This window comes from Amblyraja radiata, chromosome 24, assembly GCF_010909765.2.
Source record: "Amblyraja radiata isolate CabotCenter1 chromosome 24, sAmbRad1.1.pri, whole genome shotgun sequence".
Classification (NCBI taxonomy): Eukaryota; Metazoa; Chordata; class Chondrichthyes; order Rajiformes; family Rajidae; genus Amblyraja; species Amblyraja radiata.
The window spans coordinates 29,780,460-29,792,305 of record NC_045979.1 but is presented as its reverse complement, the minus strand read 5'-3'; the positions used below and the strand labels follow the sequence as shown (position 1 = coordinate 29,792,305).

At 45.6% G+C, this 11,846-nt stretch overlaps 1 long non-coding RNA gene across 1 annotated transcript; it reads left to right on the top strand.

Moving 5' to 3' along the window:
* Positions 1-3,846: 3,846 nt before the first annotated feature.
* Positions 3,847-10,340, top strand: LOC116986610. The gene is made up of 3 exons (XR_004415536.1): positions 3,847-3,860; positions 5,893-5,895; positions 10,300-10,340. It is a non-coding gene; the product is annotated as an uncharacterized LOC116986610 (long non-coding RNA).
* The last annotated feature ends 1,506 nt before the right edge of the window (positions 10,341-11,846 follow it).

The following is an 11,846-nucleotide window of genomic DNA, read 5'->3' as shown; positions in this document are numbered from 1 at the left end:
GGTCTGAATTGCTGCCCTAATCAACACGGCACTGAGCAAACAAACAGCTCCAAGATTTACAAATGCATTTGTAATCTCAGCTTGTTTGCAAAGGGTCAAAGTGCCCTCTGCACCGACTAATATGATGAACGTTTGACAGCACTGGGCCTGCACTCGCTGGAGTCCCCATCATCATGGGCAAGTTGCAAATATCAGAATACAAAATGCAATAAAATAATTTTTCCCCCAGATGGCTTAATGTGTTAGATGCACTTCTCAATTACCTTATTATTAGTCTCATCCTGTCTCAGTGAAATTGCTTTCAATCTACTCGCAGAAGTTTATAAGAATGCGGGGGGACCTCATTGAAACGTACAGAGCGGTGAAAGGGTTGGATAGAGTGGATTTGGAGAGGATGTTTCCACTAGTGGGAGAGTCTAGGACCAGAAGTCGTAGGACGTTCCTTTTGGAAGGAGATGAGGAAGAATTTCTTTAGCCAGAAAGTGGTGAATCTTTGCCACAGAAGGCTGTGGATGCCAAGTTAATGGATATTTTTAAGGCAGAGCTAGATGGATTCTTGATTAGTACGGGCATCAGGGGTTATGGGGAGAAGGCAGGAGAATGGGGTTTGGAGGGAGAGATAGATTAGCCATGATTGAATGGGGGAGTAGACTTGATGGGCCGAATGGCCTAATTCTGCTCCTATCTCATGACTTTTCTCAATGCTTCATTACTACGCTGTCTGTCTCACTCAATATATCACTTCTGCGCTGATGTGTTCCTTCCCCGTATATCACAGCTACACAGAGGGGCAATTTACAATTTTTAACCAAAGCCAAATAATCTGTAAACTTGTATGTCTTTGGACTGTGGGAGGAAACTGGAGCACCCGGTGAAACCCACGCGATCATGGGGTGAACGTACCAACGGCACCCGTCGTCAAGGTCAAACCCGGGTCTCTGGCGCTGAATGGCAGAAACTCTACCACTGCGCCACCGTGCCACCCTAATGGTCAGAGTTGTATTACTGCATTACATCTTACAGATGGTCCATGTTCTTCATTGAAGCAGAATGATTACCAGACTTAATGTTAATGGCATGAAATTGGAGCTGAGGTGAAAGATTAGCCATTATGCTAACTGAGTAGTTTATCAGAGTCAAGGGATGATCACATCTCTCTCCCCTCTTTCCAATGTCCTTATATTTGGATTTGACACATCCATTTTAGATCCTCATCAACTACAGACATGAATAATTTCATCCCATCACCCTGGACAAGTTGCAAATATCGGATTACAAAAGGCGATAAATAGTTTTTCCCCTGAATGGTTTAATGTGTTAGATGTACTTCTCCATTTGTAAATACGCTCCTAAACTTACCCCCCTAGTCTAGTTCAGTAAAAACACTGACTCAAGCACTGGACCAACTTATCTTTATTTTTAGAGCAAACTCAAATTCCCCTATACGATACCTGAACCACCGCAGGTTCGATCCTTGTCTCAAGCCCTTCAGCCTCGTGCAAGCAGACGCTGCCCAAAAGGTCACGCAGTCCCAAGCGCCCTTCCAGAAGATCGACACCGATCCAAAATGGGGCTACCTTTTATAGGTCCACGAACCTTGAGGGGCCGAACTACATAGGGGTGGTCCCCAAACAATCCAATCAAACATATCAATTACATCAATACATTATTGGCAGTTCCCCAACCCAATTACAGAGAGTCTTAAACAATGTTTCTTACAGAAGCTTCTGGAAGGAAGTCTAGTTAACTGAATAATGCAACATCTATCCTGGAACACAAAACAATTCTGTCGGGATTTACAGCATTTGGCCAGGATTTACACATTAGCTTCTTATTAGTCTTATCATGTCTCAGTGAAATAACTTTGAGAGAACTTCTCTCGTTAAGTTTGAGTCTGCTGAACATGACACCAACTTGGGTCATTTCTGGCAGTGATACTTTATAAAGCAAAGGTTGTACCTGGGCAGCACGGTGGCGCAGCGGTAGAGTCGCTGCCTCTCCGTGCCAGAGACCCAGGTTCGATCCTGACTACGGGTGCTTCCTGTACGAAGCTTGTACGTTCTCCCTGTGACCGCATAGTTTTTTTCCAGTTGGTCTGCTTTCCACGCACACTCCTAGGACAGGTAGGTTAATTGGCTTCTGGAAATTCCCACTAGGATGCAAAAGTAGGATATCATAGAACTAATGTGAATGGGTGATCGATGCTCGGCGTGGATTCATAACTTCATAAGTTCATAAGTTCTCGAAGCAGAATTAGGCCAGTCGACCCATCAAGTCCACTCCACCATTCAATCAAGGCTGATATGTCTTTCCCTCTCAACCCCATTCTCCTGCCTTCACCCCATAACCCGTGATACCCTCACTGGTCAAGTAAGGATTCTGTGGGCCGAAGTGCCTGTTTCCATTCTGTATCTCTAAAACTAAAACTAAAGGTTATCTTACAAGTGGCCTCCACACATTTCCCCTTTCAAAGTACGGACACAAGGAGATTTTATCTGTCCACTGATATCGCCCAAGTGAAGCTCAACGAAACACTTCTGACTCAGTTACAATCAGTTAAATTCTCATTTGTTCCATTTTCTGATCAACCATTGAAGATACCTTTTTAATGACTGAATCTCACCAAAGATAATCTGTCAAAGATGCAAATATTTACATTAAACCCAGCAATTCTCTTAATGTTCATTGGTACACAGAGCCCATGGCAGCCATTAATGATGTTCACTCATTGGGATAATCAGTTGTCAACTTTCGGTAGAACTCACAAAGTTCTTGACACCGGGTGGCGCCACCAGTAGTGGCTGCCTCGCCAACATTCTGTCTGTCCTTTCTTCTTTTTGTTATTTTTAGTATGTGTTAAATAGTATGTTTTTAGTTTTCCTTGGTTTGTTTTATGTGGGGGCTGGGGGGGGGGGGTGTGGGAGAAACATTTTTTCAATCTCTTACCTCGACAGAGATGCGTATCTCCGTCCGCACTGCGGCCTAACATCGTGGAGTTTGCGGCCTTTCCTGGAGATCGACCCGGCGATCCAAGCCGCAGGAGTCTGCGGGACTTTAACATCGCGGAACTGGCGATCCCTTTGCCGGGGATCGAAGCTCCAACTGCTGGGCCTGTGGACTTAAACATCGTGAAGGCTGCAATCTATCTTAGCTGAAAGGCAACCTGCAATTATTGCTGAACTGGGTCATCAACCATAACACTATCAAGTTACTGCTAACGTTGGATTTCAATTGGAAGAGATTCAGTGATATTTCTTCCAGCAAGTGTAAAATCTGCTGGAATATAGAAACAGGGATGTAACACTGAGGTTTTTTAAGGCACTGTTTAGACCACATTCGAAGTATTGTGTGCAGTTTTGGCCCCCATATCTGAAGAAGGATGTGCTGGCATTGGAAAGGGTCCAGAGGAGGTTTACGAGAATGCGCTCAGGGATGATGGGGTTAGCGTATGATGAGCATTTGATGGCACTGGGTCTGTACTCGCTGGAGTTTAGAAAGATTAGGGGGGACCTCATTGAAACTTACCGAATAGTAAAAGGCCTGATTGAGTGGATGTGGAGAGGATGTTTCCACTAGTGGGTGTGTCTAGGACCAGAGGTCATAGCCTCAGAATTAAAGGACGTTCCTTTAGGAAGGGGATGAGGAGGAGTTTCTTCAGTCAGAGGGTGGTGAATCTGTGGAATTCTTTGCCACAATAGGCTGTTGAGACCAAGAAAATTGATATTTTTCAGGCGGAGATAGATTTGGTGCAGATTCGGTGGACTGAAGGGCCCGTTTCCACGCTGTATCTACAAACTAAACTAAACTAACCTAAACAAGTTCATCGGTTAAATGACTGCTGTAAATTGTTGTTTAGTTTAGTTTAGAGATACAGCGCAGAAGCAGGTCCTTCGGCCCATCGAGTCCTCACTAACCAGCGATCAACGTACATTAACACTACCCTACTAGGGACAATTTACACATACACCAAGCCAATTAACCTACAAACCTGTACGTCTTTAGAGTGTGGGAGGAAACTGGAGATCTCGGAGCAAAACCCACATGGTCATGGGGAGAGCGTACAAACTCCGTACAGACAGCACCCATAGTCGGGATCGAACCCGGGTCACCGGCGCTGCAAGCGCTGTAAGGCAGCAACTCTACTGCTGCTCCACCGTGGCCACTATTGCTTAGTAGAATCATCCAAAGGACGTGTTGAATATGGTTAACTAAATAGGAATAAAAAATATTCATAGGGATTCCTGAGCCAAAAGTAATTTCCGACTTCAGGATGCAGCTACAGCTTCAGGTCTGATTGAGGTCAGCACCTTTGCTTGATAATATTATTCTATTCTTTAGAATCCAAACCAATGTGCAATGAAACTGTCTTGGATCCGAATAACATCAAACTCACCCGTGTGCTTCAAGTTGTTATTGGAGTGATTAGACCCTATTTGATCGGCTCATCCAATGTTTCATTAAGCTTATCCTTTAAATCCTCTGGCACCTCACCAGAGTCATGTAGAGGAGATATTGCTTCTTCAAGTCTGATCACATCCTTTGAACCCTTACACTCACTGATCACCCAAGTGTGTTTCTGCATTAAAACCTCTGTAGGCTTATTGTCAGTGGCTTATGGTCATTGATTGTGTACATTGTTACTCCAAGAATGAAGTTCTATTAATTGCATCAATTTTAATAACTTTTATATATAAACAGAACTTTATAGGTATAGGTCTATAATTGCCACTTGTACAGTGAAAAGTCCTATATTGTGTGCTAGGGTGGCACAGAGGCGCAGCGGTAGAGGTGCTGCCTTACAACGCCAGAGACTACGGTTGCTGTCTGTATGAGATTTGTAATTGTAAATTGTCCCTAGTGTATAGGATGATGATAATGTCGCGGGATCGCTGGTCGGCGCGGACCCGGTGGTGTTTCCGTGCTGTATCTCCAAACTAAACTAAACAAAGAAAGAATTTGAAGAAGGACATCCTTGTGATTGAGGCAGTGCAGCGTAGGTCCACGAGATTGATCCCTGGGATGGCGAGACTGGCATATGAAGAAAGATTGATAAGACTAGGCTTGTATTCACTGGAGTTTAGAAGGATGCGGGCGGTCTTATAGAAACATATAAAATTATAAAAGGACTGGACAAGCTAGATGCAGGAAAAATGTTCCCAATGTTGGGCGAGTCCAGAACCAGGGGTCACAGTCTTAGAATAAATGGGAGGCCTTTTGAGACTGAGGTGAGAAAAAACTTTTTCACCCAGAGAGTTGTGAATTTGTGGAATTCCCTGCCACAGAGGGCAGTGGAGGCCAAATCACTGGATGGATTTAAGAGAGAGTTAGATAGAACTCTAGGGGCTAGTGGAATTAAGGGATATGGGGAGAAGGCAGGCACGGGTTATTGATTGGGGACGATCAGCCATGATCACAATGAATAGCGGTGCTGGCTCGAAGGGCCGAATTGCCTACTCCTGCACCTATTTTCTATGTTTCTATGTCCTATTAATTTGTATGTTCTCCCCGTGGCCTGCATGGGTTTTCTCTCGGTGCTCCGGGTTCCTCTCACACTCCAAAGTTGTGCAGGTTTGTTGGTTAATTGGTTTTGGTAAAATTAGCCCTATTGTGTAGGATAGTGTTAGTATATGGGGTCATCGCTGAGCAGCACGGACTCAATGGGCCGAAGGGCCTGTTTCCTTGCTGTGTCTCTTTAGAGTCTAAAGTCTAATTCAGGTAATGCTATACATAAATTAAATCAAGCCAAACTCAAGTACAAAAGATAGAGCATAGAGAAAGATACAGTGTTGGGAATATAGTTCCCAGCGTTGTAGTGGAACAGTTGCAGAGAAAATGTCCAATGTCTACAATGAGGTAGGTTGGAGTATCCTAGCTTATGGAAAGGCTGTTCAGAAGGTTGATAACAGAGTGGAAGAAGCTGCTTGGCCCAATCAAGAATCTGTCAATCTCTGCCTTAAAAATCTCCACTGACTTGGCCTCCACAGCTGTCTGTGGCAATGAATTCCACAGATTCGCCACCCTCTGACTAAATAAATTCCTCCTCATCTCTTCTCTAAATGTACGTCCTTTTATTCGGAGGCTAACAATTAAGGGTGGCACAGTGGCGCAGCGGTAGAGTTGCTGCCTCACAGCACCAGAGACCCGGGTTCGATCCTGACGACGGGTGCTTGCCTGTACAGAGTTTGTACGTTCTCCCCGTGACATTCGTGGGTTTACTCTGAGATCTGCGGTTTCCTCCCACTCTCCAAAGACGTACAGGTTTGTAGGTTAGTTGGCTTGGTATAACTCGAAACAAATAGGTCCCTAGTGTGTGCAGGATAGTGCGGGTGTGCGGGCATCGCTGGTCGGTGTGGACTCGATGGGCCGAAGGGACAGCTTCCCTGCTGTATCTCTAAAACTAAACTAAACTAAATTCCTCTGTCCAAATGATAAATCGGGACAGTTGGGCTGTGATAACACAGACAAGGAACGGCAACGTATTGCTAATTTTCGGCCTGCGGGATATGCCCAGCGGGTAAGGGTTTGCAGAGGGATAGTAGAGACACTGAAGCAATATGATAGATAGATAGATAGCCCAAAGCCAAACTGATCCGTTCTGATACAGATGGAATAAACAAGATACCTGGAGCAGGAGAATTCAATATTAAGTTTGGGAAGCTATGAATGATGAGTGGAAAATGCCTCTGGCAATGTGTCAAGTCAAGTGCAGCGGAGTGAAGCTTATTGTCATATATACAAGTGCGGTCAGGCACAGGTACAATGAAAAGTCTTGCTTGCAGTAGCATCACAGGCACCGAGACACAGACTAGAGACAAAAACATGAATTATATATAAATTACTCCTAGATTCTACAAAGCGGCGAAAAAGAACATGGCAAGGCAAGACATGGGTACAAAACACGATGCAAAAATAAGTGCTTGGTCGTGCATGAGGTGATTGTTTTCTGTTGCTGAGGTAGGATTAGGGTTGTGTAGGATGCTGGTTTAAACCGAAGATAGACACAAAAAGCTGGATTTACTCAGCGGGACAGGCGGCATCTCTGGGGAGAAGGAATGCGACATTTCGGGTCGAGTTATTCCAGCTTTTTGTGTCTATATTAGGGCTGTTCAGGTCGGATCAAGACTTCAGGCTTCTGTACCACCTCTTAGTTTAGTTTGGTTTACTTTAGAGATCCAGCGCGGAAACAGGCCTTTCGGCTCAGCAAGTCTGTGCCGTCCAGCGATCCCCGCAGATTGACACTATCCTATGCATTGGGGACAATTTACATTTTCATACCAGGCCTACAAACCTGTACGTCTTTGGAGTGTGGGAGGAAGCCGGAGAAAACCCACGCGGTCACAGGGAAAACGTACAAACTCCGCACAGACAGCACCTGTAGTCAGGATCGAACCCGGGTCTGTGGCGCTGTAAGGCAGCAACTCTACCTCTGCGCTACTGTGCTGTCCGATATTGGCAGCGAAAAAGGGCCACGGCCTACATGTTGGGGACCATTGATGGCTGTCTATCTCTGGGAGGTGTTGGTGATGACTGAACTCACCTCGTTTAGGGAACACATAGTAAGCAGTCCTGAGCTTCTATCTACCTCAGGCCGCGGTTGGAGTGTCGATCCCAGGCAAGGAATCGGCTCAGATGGTAAGCCGCGGTGGGGCTCAAAGTCAGTCCCGAGCAAGGCCTCAGGCTCCACGATGTTAGGCCGCAGAGTGACCGGAGATACGATCCGGAAAACAATCGCATCTCCGACAAGGTAAGAGATTGAGAAAAAGTTTCCCCGACCCTCCCGCCCCCCCCCCCCCCCCCCCCCCCCCCCGCCCCCACCCCCCACATCGGATGATGACGCGGGGATTCCTGAAACAATCTTTCTTTCAATTGACGTAAACAGGAGGCAATTCATATGTATGTAAATTTACTGCAAACAATAAAGGGGTAAATTAGTTGTACGCACAATAGATTAGGAAACAATTTTCTGCCAGTCTCGTAAATTTCTAACCTGCTTTTAAGTTTCAAGAAAAATCAATACAATTTAAAATCCCATTGGGTGATCACTCCTTTGGTAGTCAGTTTCACGTTCTGCCCTTATATCTTTACCCTCGAGACATTGACTCCATCCACACCACGCTGCCTCGGGAAAGCAGCCACATTCCGTTTTAACTTTATTTCAGTTTAGTCTAGTTTATTGTCACCTGTTTTTCACAGTGTACAGTGAAAAGTTTTTGTTGCGTGCTAACCAGCCAGCAGAAAGACAATACATGGTTATACAATACAATAATACAATACAATATAATACCTTTTATTTGTCATTTGAACCTCACATGAGGTTCAAACGAAATTTGGTTTCTGCAGCCATACAAGAAAAGAACCAAGACACACACCAACACAATTCACACAAACATCCATCACAGTGAGTCTCCTCCTCACTGTGATGGAAGGCAAAGTCTTCCGAATTGAACCATTTACAGTGTATAGATACATGATAAGCAGTGGCGTACTGGCCAGGGTGTCAGCTTGCCCGATGGCAAGTGGACCCCGATGAAGTGATAGCAAGTGATGGCAAGTGGGCCCCTGTTAAATAATAGCATTGTAGTTGTGGGTGGGCCCCCTTTGTCTCCTGGCAACTGATATTTTTAGACCCAGTCCGCCACTGATGATAAGGGTCTGAAGAAGGGTTTCGGCCTGAAACGTTGCCTATCTCCTTTGCTCCATAGATGCTGCTGCACCCGCTGAGTTTCTCCAGCATTTCTGTGTACCATGATAAGGGAATAACGTTCAGTGCAAGGTAAAGCCAGCAAAGTGCAACCTATGATAATCCGAAGGTCACCAATGAGGACTTCTCTCTGGTTGCTGGTGGGATGATTCAGTTGCCTGATAACAGCTGGGAAGAAACTGTCCCTGAATCTGGAGGTGTATACTTTCACACTTCTATACCTTTTGCCTGATGGGAGAGGGGAGACGAGGAAGTGGCCTGGGTGCGACTCATCCTGCTGGCCTTGCCGAGGTAGCGTGAGGTGTAAATGGAGTCAATGGAAGGGACATTGGCGTGTGTGATGGCCAACAAAATCCCTCGCTGGTCATTCCTGCTTCTCCCCGCTCCTGTTCTTTTAAAGCACAGCCTGAGAGGAATAATTGCACCAAGCATTATTCCCTTTATCCTGTATCTGTACAGTGGGCGGCTCGATTGTAATCATATATAGTCTTTACGTCTAGCACACAAAAGAAAGCTTTTCACTGTACCTCAGTAATAATAATAATAATAATAATAATATATTTTATTGTCATTGCACATAAGCGCAACGAGATTTGGTATGCAGCTTCCATCCGATGTCATTACTTTAATAACTAATAAAATTTGGATTTAGATATCCCGAGAACATGGATTGTAAAAAGAACAGTAAAACGTGACAATAAAATAAACTAAATCAACAAAACTTATTTACTTTACTTTAGAGATACAGCGCTGAAACAGGCCCTTCGGCCCACCGAGTCCGCGCCGACCAGCGATCCCCGCACTCTAACACTATCCTACACACTAGGGACAATTTACAGTTTTTACCGAAGCCATTAAACCTGCACGTCTTTGGAGTGTGGCGCCGAGCAAACCACGCAGTCACAGAGTGAACGTATAAACTCCGTACAGACAGCACCCACAGTCAGGATCGAACCCGGGTCTCTGGCGCTGTGGGGCAGCAACTCTACCCCAGTGCTGCCAATGCCGCCCCCTAGTGTCAGTGTCGGTGTCATCCAAATTGTTTTGCCATCTTGCAGCATGATAAAACAGGCATGATATTTAAGTGGCACAAAACCTGGCGATTCTGTGTACTGTCTCAGTGTTCTGCTGCTACACACTTGTACTGGGTCTGCTTATCTAGGATGCATCTAAATGCTTATGTATCGTCATACTTCTACTGAACTCCACACAAAAATGAATTTCACTGCACCTTTTCTAAATGTGACAAATAAGGTACCAACTGTTGAACCAGCATTGAACATGAATCCCATCAAGCCGCCCACAGTGAACAGAAAAAGGGCACAGCATTTAGTTCAAGATGCATGGGGTTCGTTGCAAAGAATTTATTCCACACTCGGGACATTTCTCATTCTTTGTTGCAAAATGTCCGGGGGCTCAACTCTGCTCGTCATGGGCTGTTGATGAGGGAGGTGGGCAGGGAGCAGGTGGACAGAGCAGATTGTCCCCTTGAGGTAGATGCATCAGAGTATGAAATAGTCGACCGGCCTACAGGCGACTAACGGCCGACAGAGGCACGATGAAATGATGCTTGTCGCGTCTGTTTTAGTGTAGTTCAGAAATACGGTGCAGAAACTTGCCCTTCGGCCCACCGAGTCCGTGCCGACCGGCGATCACCACGCACACTTAAGGGCCTGTCCCACTGTACGAGCTAATTCAAGAGCTCTCCCGAGTTTAAAAAAAATCAAATTCGTGGTAAGTACGTAGAATGTACGTAGAATGTACGTAGTGGCTACATCGGAGCTCGTGGATGTCTCGTAGCGGCTCGTAATGCTAACGGCAGGTACTTGGGTAACAAGGTAACTCGTGAAGTTTTTTCAGCACTATGAAAAATGTCCACGAGACCCCCGAGTACCTACGAATGGCTATTACCATAATTCTCCGAGTTCGAATCAGGGGAAACTCGAGAGAATTCTTGAATCACCTCGTACAGTGGGACAGGCCCTTAACACTATCCTACACACGTTAGGAACAGTTTACAATCTTGCTGAAGCCAATGAACCTACAAACCTGTTGGTATTAGGAGTTTGGGAGGAAATCAGAGCCTCTTGGAGAAAACCAAACACATGCAGGTTTGTAGGTAATTAGCTTCTGCAAATTGTCTCTTATTTGTAGGATAGCACTAGTGTACGGGTGATCGTTGGTCAGCGCGGATTCGCTGGGTTGAACAGCCTGTTTCCTCGCTGTATTTCTGTCTCTCTAAAAATAAAGATACAGGGTGGCATGGTGGTGCAGTGGTAGAGTTGCTGCCTCACAGCACCGGAGACTCGGGGTTCGATCCTGACTACGGTTGCTGACTGTACGGAGTTTGCACGTTCTTCCTGTGACTGCATGGCTTTTCTCCGGGTGCTCCGGCTTTCTCCCACATTCCAAAGACGTGCAGGTTTTGTAGGTAAATTGGCCTCTGTAAATTGTCCCTCATGTGTCGGACAGAACTAGCGTTGGTCGGCGCGGACTTGATGGGCCGCTGGGCCTGTGTCCTCAATGTACCTCTGCATCTCTGCAAATTAAAACCAAAACAAGGAATGCCTGAAAAGACCTTGCTGCCTCCATTAAGACCCCCTTCCCTTCTCTTGCCCCCAGATGGACATGTTGCAGGATCCTTTGAATTTGCAGAAAATCTAGTTCTTGGAGAGAGATGAAAAGAACGAATCCTCTGCCATTCTTTTGATCCTTTATCATTGTCAAAACAAAGTCACCGAGTAATGAAAAAGGCCTTTAAAAGGAGGCAGCTTAACTTTGACTGCCAACGATGCAGTGTGAGGGATGAGGTGATTCCAGACTGCTCTGTAATTAAGTCTCATAGATGACATTTTCACCCCTGCTTACTCAAGCATGTAAACAAAAAGCAACTGAAGGCTTGCGAGTTCGTCCACATCCATTTCATTAGCACCATAATCACCAGAGAAAACTGCACAGCTGGTCCACCCATTCCTTGAAATAGTTCTTGCCTTGAGCAAATGTTAATTTAGCCAGGTTTAGAGATAAACAGGGTGGAAACAGGCCCTTCGGCCCACTGAGTCCTTGCCGACCAACGATCTCCTGTTCACACTAGTTCTATGTTAGCCCACTTTTGCGTCCTATGCACTAGGGGGCAATACACGGA